Source organism: Bufo bufo, chromosome 6 (assembly GCF_905171765.1).
Source record: "Bufo bufo chromosome 6, aBufBuf1.1, whole genome shotgun sequence".
Classification (NCBI taxonomy): Eukaryota; Metazoa; Chordata; class Amphibia; order Anura; family Bufonidae; genus Bufo; species Bufo bufo.
In genome coordinates, this window is record NC_053394.1 from 423,052,320 (window position 1) to 423,064,538 (window position 12,219).

The window sequence follows — 12,219 nt, forward strand, 5'->3', positions numbered from 1 at the left end:
ATTTCTATCACCCCCTCGACGGGGTAATGATACACCTTCAATGATCTGATACCTCAACTGCGAGATATTATGTTTTTTTTTCATGAAAATGAAGGGGTATTGGAAGTAATAAATTCTGTTTGCGGATAGTAGATTTGTGTTTACTTAGTCTGTCCTTCATTCTCATCGAGGTTTCCCCCCTATATAATAATCCACATGGACATTTAAGAATGTAAACCACAAATCTACTATCACAGGTGAACGTGCCCCTTATTGGAATATTTTCACCCAAGTGAGGGTGGGAAAAACATGAACCCTTTATGACGCTGGAACAATTGTCACAATTTAAACAAGGAAAAGTGCCCCGTCTAGGTGTAGATAAAAAAAAAACCTCTGTCCTCTTTCTATTTTATTACTTCCCACATCTGCCCGGACTATTTTATCCCTAATATTTTCTGCCCGTTTATAGCATATCATGGGTGGCCTCTGGAACTCTCCTATCCGTGGATAGGACTTGGATAATATGTGCCAATGTTGATTAACAATAGTACTAGAATAAAAATACATTGGATGACAGGTATTAGCACATAGGAAATGGTAGCAAGGTGTCAAAAGGAGTGGTAATGGCACTCTGGGTCATTACACCTACAGCCTGGTAATCTGAATAAGCTCCTCCCACACAGTGCTGCAGTGCGATCTGTGGCTGCAGGGAAGAGGACTGTGAGCTTCAGGAACGGGACAAGGTGAGTAGTTACTGTGTTTTTTTGTTTTTGATACAGAGGGGTCACAGATGACTTTATTACTATTGAGGGGGCACAGAGGACTTTATTACTAGGGAGGGGGCACGGAGGTCTTCATTACTATGGAGGGGGCACAGAGGACTTTATTACTATGTAGGGGCACAGAGGTCTTTATTACTATGGAGGGGGCACAGAGATCTTTATTAATATGGAGGGGGCACAGAGGACTTTATTACTATGGAGGGGGCACAGAGGTTTATATTACTATGGAGGGGGCACAGAGGACTTTATTACTATGAAGGGGGCACAGAGGGAATTTCTACTATGGAGGGGGCACAAAGATTATTACTAATGTGAAGCAAGCACAATGGGGATTATTACTATGAAGGGGGCACAAGGGGGCATAACTACTGTGAGGGGGCACACGGTACAAAACTACTGTGTAAAAAAAAAAAAAGTATTGGGGGGGGGGGGGGGGTGTAGGTGCCAGAGAAAGGACCCACCCTGGGGGCCAAACACCATAGGCACGTCACTGAAGCAGGGAACTATTTGCTCCCCGCTCCACCATTGAGCCGCCAGCGCTCCACAGCAGCAGCAGCATGATGTCCTCATACATCGTCCTGCTGATCTGTGTAGGAGGAGGAGCGGGGAAGGCTGAGAATCAGCCTCTGCTCCTCCTACACAGCAGCGCGATGTGTCACAGTATCCTGCTGCTGCTGATGGGCAGCGCAGATCATGGGAAGAGCCAGGTGATTGAGGCGAGGAGTATTTATTGTTTGTTTTTTTCACTTCCTGTGAAGGGGGCACATCTGGGCATAACCACTGTGAAGGGGACACTGGGCACATATCTTGTCATATCTACTGTGAGGGGGTACATACTTTGGGATATCTACTGTGAAGGGGGCACATATCTTGTCATATTTACTGTGAGGGGGCACATATCTTGGCATATCAACTGTGAGGGGGCACATATTTTGGGATATCTACTGTGAGGGGGCACATGTATTGGCATATCTACTATGAAGGGGGCATATCTTGGCCTGTCTACTGTGAAGGGGGCACATATCTTGGCATATTTACAGTGAGGGGGCACATATCTTGGCATATGAACTGTGAGGGGGCACATATTTTGGGATATCTACTGTGAGGGGGCACATATCTTGGCAGAATTGTCTTTCCCGTTTTCCAATAACAGACATGGTAAATTAAACGGTGCTATAAAAAAAAAAGCATCTTCAACCACAAAAACTAAACCCTCATATGGATATATGAACGAAAATGTAAAAAAAGTTGTGGCTATTGGAATGTAGGGAGGAAAAAACGAAAATGTGAAACCAAAAATGGGCCCGGTACTTAAGGGGTTAATGTGGCCAGAGATCTAGATCCAGACAATGCTCCTATGACAAAAGCAAGCTTTTAAAGGGTTTTTTCCGAGATTTTTTTTATACTGATGACCTCTCCTCAGGACAGGTCATCAGTATCTAATCAGTGGGGGTCTGACACTAGGGACCACCACCCATCAGCTGTTCAAGAAGGCAGTAGCGCCGCGGCCTTCTCTCTACTTTTCCTAGGCCAGTGGCAATACATTCATTGGTCACGTGGCCTAGGAGCAGCTCAGCCCCATAGAAGTGAATGGGTCTGAGCACGATACCAAGCATGACCACTATACTATATATGGCGCTGTGCACTTGGTGAGGAGGGAGAAGGCCGCAAAGCTTACAGGAGAGCCGTGCCTTCTTAAACAGCTGATCGTCGGGGGTACCTGGTGTTGGTGTAAGACCGTGAACCGGGGAGGGTCCCCCAGGATACAGCGAAGTCATGGAACAGGTAAAACGACACAGACACCAGCTTTTTATGCAAAAACAGAAACTTTACTATAACAGTAGTATAACTGCAACAATACAAACATACACAGAAAATGCTATATCCCGGACCCACAGTCACTGTCCCTGCCCACTGGACACAGCAGAGCCTGCAAAGTCAATACTGTGCCGCAAAATAGGACAAACCTGGCCGATGGCGGACACAGCAGAGCCTGCAAAGTCAATACTGCGCTGCAGAACCGTTCTGTACAACCTGGCAATCACACAACCCTAACTATCTATCTAGTTTCAGGCCTAGGCTTAGTCTCTGTTGCTTCAGGCGCCACTAGTATAGAGCAAGGAGTAAACGGGTGTACTGACCTGCGTCCGTTCTGGACCCTAGGATGCCGCTTACCCGGGATGGCCACCAAGCTCTCAGCAACCGTGCGGCCTTGCTTCATGATAAGGCTTTCTGTCCACACACTGGAACTGGTCTTCCTGGGACAATCTCTCTATCAAAGGGCTGGATCCAGTAAGGGAACAACAGCTACTCTCCTTCCTTTGAGTGTCCATTCACTGACGGACATCGGCAAGCCAGGATGGAATCGGCTTCAGTCCCTCATAGCACAATCCTTCCACCATGTCAGATTAGCTCAGACTTCCTGGTTTTCAGAAGCAGCTTGCATGAGTCATCATCTGCTTTGCATATGCAGATCCCAGAGTGTGCTGACTGTAGCTGCAAAACAGTGGCCTCTAGTGCCCGGAATGCCAAATGACAGCTCCAATACAATCTAGGCATCATAAACATTGTGTAGGCAGAGCTTTTCCACAATCTCACATGCCACCCCACTCAAAGTTGTCGTCCTCGCGAACTCTCCCCATACAAACTCATCCTGGGCATAGCGCTGTGGAGGCACACCAGCATTGGGCCCAGCTGACCTTCTCAGATTGAGGGTTTCAGAAGTACTGGGGACATCAGGCATATTTGACAAGAGAGGAGCTGTTGACTGTTCAGCACTGCACCTGGGTGGCAAACCTGTCACAGACTAAACCTCTGTGGACACCTGGGCAGGGACAACCCACCATTGCTCCTCTTCCTCATCTGTGGGACTTTCCTCCATACTCGGAGCGTGAGGAGGCACCCCCTCCACGCACACCGGCTCATAAAAATTGCAACGTTTTAACATATTACGGTGTAAGTTCCGTGAGGGTCCCACTGTCCCTACCTCATAGACCAGAATAGCGGGGTCTACCCTTCTCTTCATCATGTATGGAACTGCCTCCCACCGTCCATTCAACTTCCCAGACGGCCGTTTGGCTTTGACCATCACCCGATCACCCGGGACATACCCATCTTTCTGCACTGGTCTTGTGTTAGGGTGTACCACCTGCCCCAGGCGCTCCCCCACAACCTTGTGGACCGTTCTCAGCCGGCGGCGGTGCTCCTGCACCCATGCTGTGGTACTTTTTGGTGGGGGCTCCATCGGGTTGGGCATGTGGAGATCTTCAATCTCCCGTCCGGCTCGTCCAAACATGAGCATATGTGGAGAGTATCCGGTGGTACTGTGTACTCTGTTGTTATAGGCCCACATCAGCTCAGGTAGGTACGCGGGCCACTGGGCTTTTTGACTGTCTTCCAGAGTCCGCAGCATCTGAAGCAAGGTGCCATTGAAGTGTTCGCAAGGGGTGATACGGAGTGGTGCGGGAACGTTCAATCCCATACAGTTGGTACAGTTCATTCATTAGAGTACCCTGAAAGCATGCTCCCTGGTCAGAATGTATCCTCCGTGGACACCCGAACACCTGTATAAAGTGTTTACAGACAGCTTCGGCAGCCGACTCTGCGGTTTGGTCTCTGGTGGCCACAGCCACCACATACTTGGTAAAGTGATCTGTCATGAATAGACAGTACGAGTGTCCCGAGGTAGAGTATCCAATCTGTACATAACGATCATCAGAAGTTCTAGGGGCACTGAGGTGCGGATGGTCTGCACAGGAGCCCGCTGTTCAGTACTCTTACTCAACCCACAGGATCGACATTTAAGACATGCCGCGGCTACCATGTCAGCCAGATCTGGACAGTATACCAGCCGTTGGAGCCACTTGAACGTTTTGTTGCTCCCAAAATGAGCTCCCTTTTCATGAGCTTCCCTGGTGGCCTCCGGTCCCAACGACATGGGAATGACAATCTGTTGCCAGTACTGCAGCTCTGACTGTAAGTATATGATCTGGCACAGGAGGCCCTGGGTAATTGTCAGCTTGTCCCACTGCCTTAACAACTTCTGACCCTCTGGGGTCAGACGGGCTCGTTCTTCTGGCCGAGGCCAGATCTTGCTCCGATCCCATTCTTTCACTTTCCACAAATCCCGGTAGCTATTCTGGACTCTCTCCCAATCAGTCAATGTTTTCCCCAGCACCAGGGTCATTCCAGATGCCACCCCACTTGAATGTGCCACATCCGGGAACAGAGGTAAGTGACCAAGGTCATGAGTTTCCGTGTCCTCTAACTCCGAATCAGCTCTCTGAGTCGACTGTCCTACTGGAACTCGAGAGAGAGCATCGGAGTTGCCGTTCTCCCTACCGTACTGGAACTTGATGCGGTATTGGTACTTAGAAAGGCGGGCCAACCATCTTTGCTCGAGTGCACCGAGCTTGGCATTCTCCAGGTGTGCCAACGGGTTGTTATTCATCATCACAGTCACTTCTGCACCAGTCAGGTATTCTGCAAACCTTTCGGTCATGGCCCACACCAGTGCCAGTAGTTCCAGTTTAAAGGAGCTATAGTTATCAGGGTCTGCCTCTCTTAGGGACCCTCTCCCATAGGCGATGAATCTCTCCCGTCCATCCTGGACTTGGGACAATACGGCCCCCAGACCATGTAGGCTTCCATCAGTATACAGCAGGAAACCGCATGTAAGCCAGGATCGGGGCATTGGTCAGCTCCTCTTTCACCGCTTCAAAGGCCTCTTGTTGCCAGGGCCCCCAGTCGATGGGGCATTTCTTCGGGCCCTCAGCTGTGCCTCTTAGCAACTCGTTTAACGGGCCCACCAGATGAGCGAATTTTGGTATAAACCTGTAATAAATATTATGATACTGCGCTCTGGGACTGTGGACGTGTTTAAATTAGTACAAGAGTATCGTATGTTAGTTCCATCCAGCACATGAGTATACACCAATACGCAAGTATCTGTCTGGCTTCACCAGTGTACCTGAAATGTAGACTCCTGTTTGTGTGCTGATACTCCTGCTTGTGCTCCGATGCTTGGTGCGGCGGTTCGCCTTCCTGAAATCAGGGATTGTCGATTAGGTGAATGTTGTTCGCCGAGTCATCGATGCTGGAGTCCGGGGAATAAGTCAGTCCAGGTATAGTATAGTTTGGCGTGCTGCTTCGCGCCCCGGCCGGTGGCGCGATGCTGAAGCAGGTAGAGGTTGGGCAAAATTTAGCGCTCACTAGGAGCAACGAGTGACGTCACTACCGCGGTCGTCAATGACCACAGGTGCCAAACTATACTATACCTGGACTGACTTATTCCCTGGACTCCAGCATCGATGACTCAGCGAACAACATTCATTGGAGCATTGGAGAGGCCGAAGGGCATCCGGTTGAACTCGTAGAGTCCCATAGGTAGAATGAAGGCCGTCTTGGCTTTGTCCTTCTTGGCCACCGACACCTGCCAGTACCCACTAGCCAGGTCAAGAGTTGAGAAGAACTTTGCTTGGCTTAGGGCTAATAATGACTCCTCAATCCGTGGAAGGGGGTAGGCATCCCGGACGGTCTGAGCATTTAGCTTCCGATAATCCACGCAGAACCGGAGACTCCCGTCTTTCTTCCGCACCAAGACTACCGGAACAGCCCACGGACTTTGACTCTCCTGGATCACCCGGTTCTCCAACATGCTGGCCACCATATCTTTCACCTCCTGATACATCTTAGGTGGAATCTGCCAGTAACGTTCCCTGATCGGCGCAGCATCGCCAGTTGGGATTTTATGTTCGATGGCAGTAGCACACCCAAAGTCCTCATCATGTCTTGAGAAGGCCTCCTGAAATTCCCAGAGGGTGTCTTCCAGCAGCTTTTGTTCCCTCGGGGTCAGGGTTCTGCAGTCCACCCCCATACAGTCCATGATCACTCGACCGTTCCGCTCCGCTGTTGGGGTTTCCCTTGAATGGATCTCCACAGCATAGGTCCAGGCTGATTTCCTATCCGGCTACAGCGTGAAGCCCCTTCGTCGAGCGATACCCCCTTAGGACACATCAACTTTGGCCAGCAGGGTGTTTGCGGGGACGGTTAGCTCGCAGTCCTCAACATTACAGCAGCGTATAGGCACACATCCGTCCTTCACAATGGCGAGGGCCCGGACTACCAGTGGGCGAATCTGCGTTACTTCTTGATAAGCGGCTCGATAAGGACCTCCAGTCCATTCAGTCGTCGTCCAGCCCCCACTGGAAGCATCAATATTCGCTCTTGTCAAGGTGGGATCTTCAGCGGGGTCCTCCGGACCACCCTCACGTCTCGAATGGCCTGACCGGACAGGTTACTCTTTTGCAGGCTACAGCTCCTCACCATCTGTTGTAGGACCTTCTGGGTAGGCCGGTGTGCGGTGCCCCATTGCCAGTACTTCGGCCCTTCCTTGGCATAGAGTTGGTCGTCTAGGTCTCTCAGTATATTCATGCCCAGGGTCACGTTCATTCCTTTCCGGGACGAATGGTCCACCAGCATGACCCCTTTCTTGCCAATGTCTTGCCCAAACAGTCGGACCCGCATCCAGACTATCCCTCGAACATCCCTCTCTCTATTATCGGCAGCCATCAGCCTGATGACGCTCCCGTCTTCGGGCTCCATCATATCGAAGAACTCTAGAGGCATTAGGGTGCACTCTGACCCTGTATCAACTAGGCAGAATACCTTTCGGCCTTCCAACTCGGCTTCTAATACGGGGCTGCTGGCATACAGATCACGTTATTCACGCAGAGGGCTTAACTTCTGGTGCACTGCCGCAGGACGCCCAGCTACTGCAGCGGTCAGAAGTTTAACGTCGGCTCAGACGCTACCTGTTCTGGGCACTCTCTGGCCATATGGCCATACTTTCGGCAAGCCCAACAGAGGGGCCCTCTTCTGACCAGCCCCCTCACCGGGGTTGTTCTGGGTGGAGTGACACGAGGTGCGGGGACCGTTTCCGGAGGCCGGGACGGTTCTGCCTTCATCTGGGACACTTTCAGCCGAAGCTCTTTCAATTCCGCCCACAGGGCCTGGACCACATCCTTTAAGGACTTAGATTATTCAAACCCCAGCCGGTCACTTGTAACATGCGTGCTATTCACCACTCTCGCTGCCGCAGGTATGGGCTCTTCCTCTCTTTCTACGGCGGCTAAGTAGACGCTGTAGAATGTTATATCGGCCATTCTTCGGGTCATCTCTTGTAATTTATCTTGTAAGAATTTATTGGAGAGCCCCACTATGAACTGATCTCATAGAAGCCGGTCCACCTCCCGGAAGGCGCCTATGGTATCTCATTCAGCGTCTCCTGTAGAGCATTGGAATATTGCATCAGGGTCTCGCCCTCTCGCTGGGGTCGGTTAAAGAAGTGACTCCGTACCTGTACCACTTTGGCCCGCCCCCCTTGGGCTCTCTCTAGCAGGGAGAATATCTTCTCTAGGGTATCTCTCTCGGAGTCAGGCCTTACCATCACTGTCCGCCTGACGTCACTCTCTAGGGCTCCCAACACAACCTTGGCCCGCAGTTCGGGGGTCAGTTTACACATTTTAACCGCACTTCACACCCTTTCAGTCCAGTCCTGCAATGTCATGTTTCTACCGTCATACTTTGGCAAATGACGCAGCAGTGCCCCTACAGGGATGTATCCCACTGGGGTAGCCATATTATTGGGGGCAAGCTGGATTTGCGCCTGTGCACCCTGGGCTGGGTCCTGATCCGGCACCACTGGCGCCGGGGGACGATCTTCCGCCGCGTTCCCGTCCATAACGGTCGCTGTATCCTGCCGACTACACCAAGTTGTAAGACCGTGAACCGGGGAGGGACCCCCAGGATACAGCGAAGTCACGGAACAGGGAAAATGACACAGACACCAGCTTTTTATGCAAAAACCGAAACTTTACTATAACAGTAGTATAACTGCAACAATACAAACATGCACAGAAAATGCTATATCCCGGACCCACAGTCATTGTCCCTGCCCACTGGACAGGCCTAGCCAATGGCGGACACAGCAGAGCCTGCAAAGTCAATACTGTGCCGCAAAATAGGACAAACCTGGCCGATGGCAGACACAGCAGAGCCTGAAAAATCAATACTGCGCTGCAGAACAGTACAACCTGGCAATCACACAACCCTAACTATCTATCTAGTTTCAGGCCTAGGCTTAGTCTCTGTTGCTTTAGGCGGCCCTAGTATAGAGCAAGGAGTAAACGGGTGTACTAACCTGCGTCCGTTCTGGGCCCTAGGATGCCGCTTACCCGGGATGGTCACCAAGCTCTCAGCAACTGTGCGGCCTTGCTTCATGATAAGGCTTTCTGTCCACACACTGGAACTGGTCTTCCTGGGACAACCTCTCTTTCAAATGGCTGGATCCAGTAAGGGAACAACAGCTACTCTCCTTCCTTTGAGTGTCCATTCACTGACGGACATCCACAAGCCAGGATGGAATCGGCTTCAGTCCCTCATAGCACAATCCTTCCACCATGTCAGATTAGCTCAGACTTCCTGGTTTTCAGAAGCAGCTTGCATGAGTCATCACCTGCTTTGCATATGCAGATCCCAGACTGCAGCTGCAAAACAGTGGCCTCTAGTGCCCGGAATGCCAAATGACAGCTCCAATACAATCTAGGCATAAACATTATGCAGGCAGAGCTTTTCCACAATCTCACATTGGACTCCCACCGATCAGTAGTAAAATCCTGGAAAACCCTTTTAAGAACACAGGGGTTGTCGTAGGGCACAGACATGGCCAGCTCAAGGCCAGTGTTGCATGCTACCTCCTATCTAAAGAAGGGTTTCCCAGATCACCATAAGCCCCCATCAAACCCAACAGGCATTGGCATTAGGCACAGAATCCCATCTCGTAGGTGAAGTATAATTTCACATGGGCAAATTTTGTCACCCTGGTCCTGTCCTACTAGTATTGCCTATTGTATATGGTACTGTATGAACATTGAATGTTTATTGTAAAAGAAAATTGCGTCCTCCACTGCATTCCTAAAGCAGACCCTTAAAGGGCATCTGTTTTGGTCCCATGTTTATATGCGCCCGCATTGCTGAGAAAAATTATGTATTATTATATGCAAATGAGCCTCTTGGAGCAATGGGGGCGTTGCCGTTACACCTAGAGGCTTTGTGTAACAAAATAGCAGGCACTCACCATCTGTATTTCATATATATATGAGTTAAAAAGTTATGCTAATAACATTTATTCTCAATAAAAATATCAAATATCATAAAAAAACATTATAAAATGTAGACATAAAACATACAACATGAAAGGTGAAAAAGTTGCACTACAGTAGGTCTATAGGTGCCGTGATCCTGGTTGCTTCAGTAACAATAATACACAGGTTAATAAATTAGGGATACATAGAATGAGAATTAATTAATGATAACATATGCAGTTGTTGATGAAGTTGTTAAAAAGTTGTTAAAAAAAGTTGCATCAATATCAGTCAAAGTGTACTGTAAAGTTTGTGCTCCTATTGATAACAACCTGCATGTGGTTTTGTTGGCAATGGTTCAGGTTTCTACTGTAAGTATTGTCAGTCAGTACAATGTTGTATCCACAGAATTGTAAACCATTGAATTGTAAGCCGTTGAAATAGTGTCTGGTCCGACACTTAAAAGAGAATTTGTATCCGAATCTGTGGTAATTAATAATTAAAGAGGATTTCCACTGGGCATATTCCTCTATAGACCCATTAGTGTCACTTAGGTTAATATAATGTTGTTATTTTGTTAGTTATTCCACTGTCTCTACTCACAAGAGACTGGGTTTCGCTTACTGCAGGGGCGTCCCACCTGTAGTACAGCTACTCACCCGACCCCAAAGATTGTCTTCTGTTGTGCGGTGTATTCCGCGCTCAGTATCAGCGTCCCACGTGGTGTGACTGTGATCACGTGACTCGGCTTTCTTTGCTCACGTGACGTGGTGTGAGGGAGGCAAGAGAAATAGAGTTGAGTGGACACCTGGATGTTCGGGTTCGACGGGTTCGGCCGAACTTCAGAAAAAAGTTCGAGTTCAGGACCCGAACTTGACCCGAACTTGACCCCCATTAAAGTCAACGGGGACCCGAACTTTGGAGCACTAAAATGGCTCTAAAAAAGTCATGGAAAGGGCAGGAGGGCGGCAAAAGGCAGCAAAATGTGGTTAAGAGCATGGCAAGTGCTCTGCAAACAAATGTGGATAGGGAAATGACTTAAAATAACATAAAATATGTAAAAATAAAAAATAATAATCTTGATCTAGGAGGAGGAGGTCCATATGGAATAGGAGGTTGAGGAGGCGGTGGATGTGGCGGTGTGGTTTTTTGTTTTGTTTTTTATTTTCTTTTTTTTATTTTCTTTTTTTTCTAATTTGGATAGACCCCAAAACATTGGGAAATATAAAAAATAAAACAAAGAGAAAGTGCGCTGGAGTACAACAATGGCTGGGTGAGGCCAGTATACATGTCTATTCTGCACAAGGTATGGACAAGTCCTGTGGGATCCCTGCCTTGTTCATTTTAATGAACGTGAGCTTGTACACATTGGCTTTGGACAGACGGCTGCGCTTCTCTTTGATAACCCCCTCCAGCCATGCTAAACAAACATTCAGACAATGCACTGGCCGCAGGGCAGGCCAGCACCTCCAAGGCGTAAAGGGCAAGCTCAGGCCATGTGCCCAATTTGGAGACCCAAAAGTTGAAGGGGGCAGACCCACCAGTCAGTACGGGTAGGCGTGTGCACACTTACTACTCAACCATGTCGCACGTCCCCGTGACGGCCTTGATCCAATAGGGTATCTTCCCTATCAACTTTCGATGTTCTTTTATGCGCCTACCATGGTGATCATGGGTAACGGGGAATCAGGGTTCCAGACTGGAGAGGGAGCCTGAGAAAGGGATACCACATCCAAGGGAGGTCAATGGCTGAAATGAAATGTGATCGAGCGGAAATGTGGGACAAATTATTAAAGCAGAAGAATTGAAGGAAAGGAGAGGGTGCACGGCAATTACCCACTCCCGACTCTGGGAGGTAGTGACGATAAATAACAATACAGGACTCTTAAGATGCCCTGTTATTGAAATGATTAATAAAAATATTACAAGGAATGTCACTGGGGTATTTTGGATTTGGAAACGTTAGACAGGAGAGGCCCTGCTGCCGCTTTGTTGACTCTAGATAACTTCTGCCTGATCGCACGTCCCTATGACGTCCACGATTAGAGTTGAGCGGACACCTGGATGTTCGGGTTCGACGGGTTCGGCCGAACTTCAGAAAAAAGTTTGAGTTCGGGACCCGAACTTGACCCCGAACCCGAACCCCATTGAAGTCAATGGGGACCAGAAATTTTGAGCACTAAAATGGCTGTAAAAATGTCATGGAAAGGGCTAGAGGGATGCAAATGGCATCAAAATGTGGTTAAGAGCAAGGCAAGTGCTCTGCAAACAAATGTGGATAGGGAAATTACTTTAAATAACATAAAAAACTTAAA

General features: G+C 49.0%; 1 long non-coding RNA gene across 1 annotated transcript; it reads right to left on the reverse strand.

Moving 5' to 3' along the window:
* Positions 1-3,233: 3,233 nt before the first annotated feature.
* On the reverse strand, positions 3,234-9,407 carry LOC121005867. Its single transcript, XR_005779965.1, has 3 exons — positions 9,360-9,407; positions 6,427-6,431; positions 3,234-3,312 (listed from the first exon to the last, which is right to left on the reverse strand). It is a non-coding gene; the product is annotated as an uncharacterized LOC121005867 (long non-coding RNA).
* Between the last annotated feature and the right edge of the window lie 2,812 nt (positions 9,408-12,219).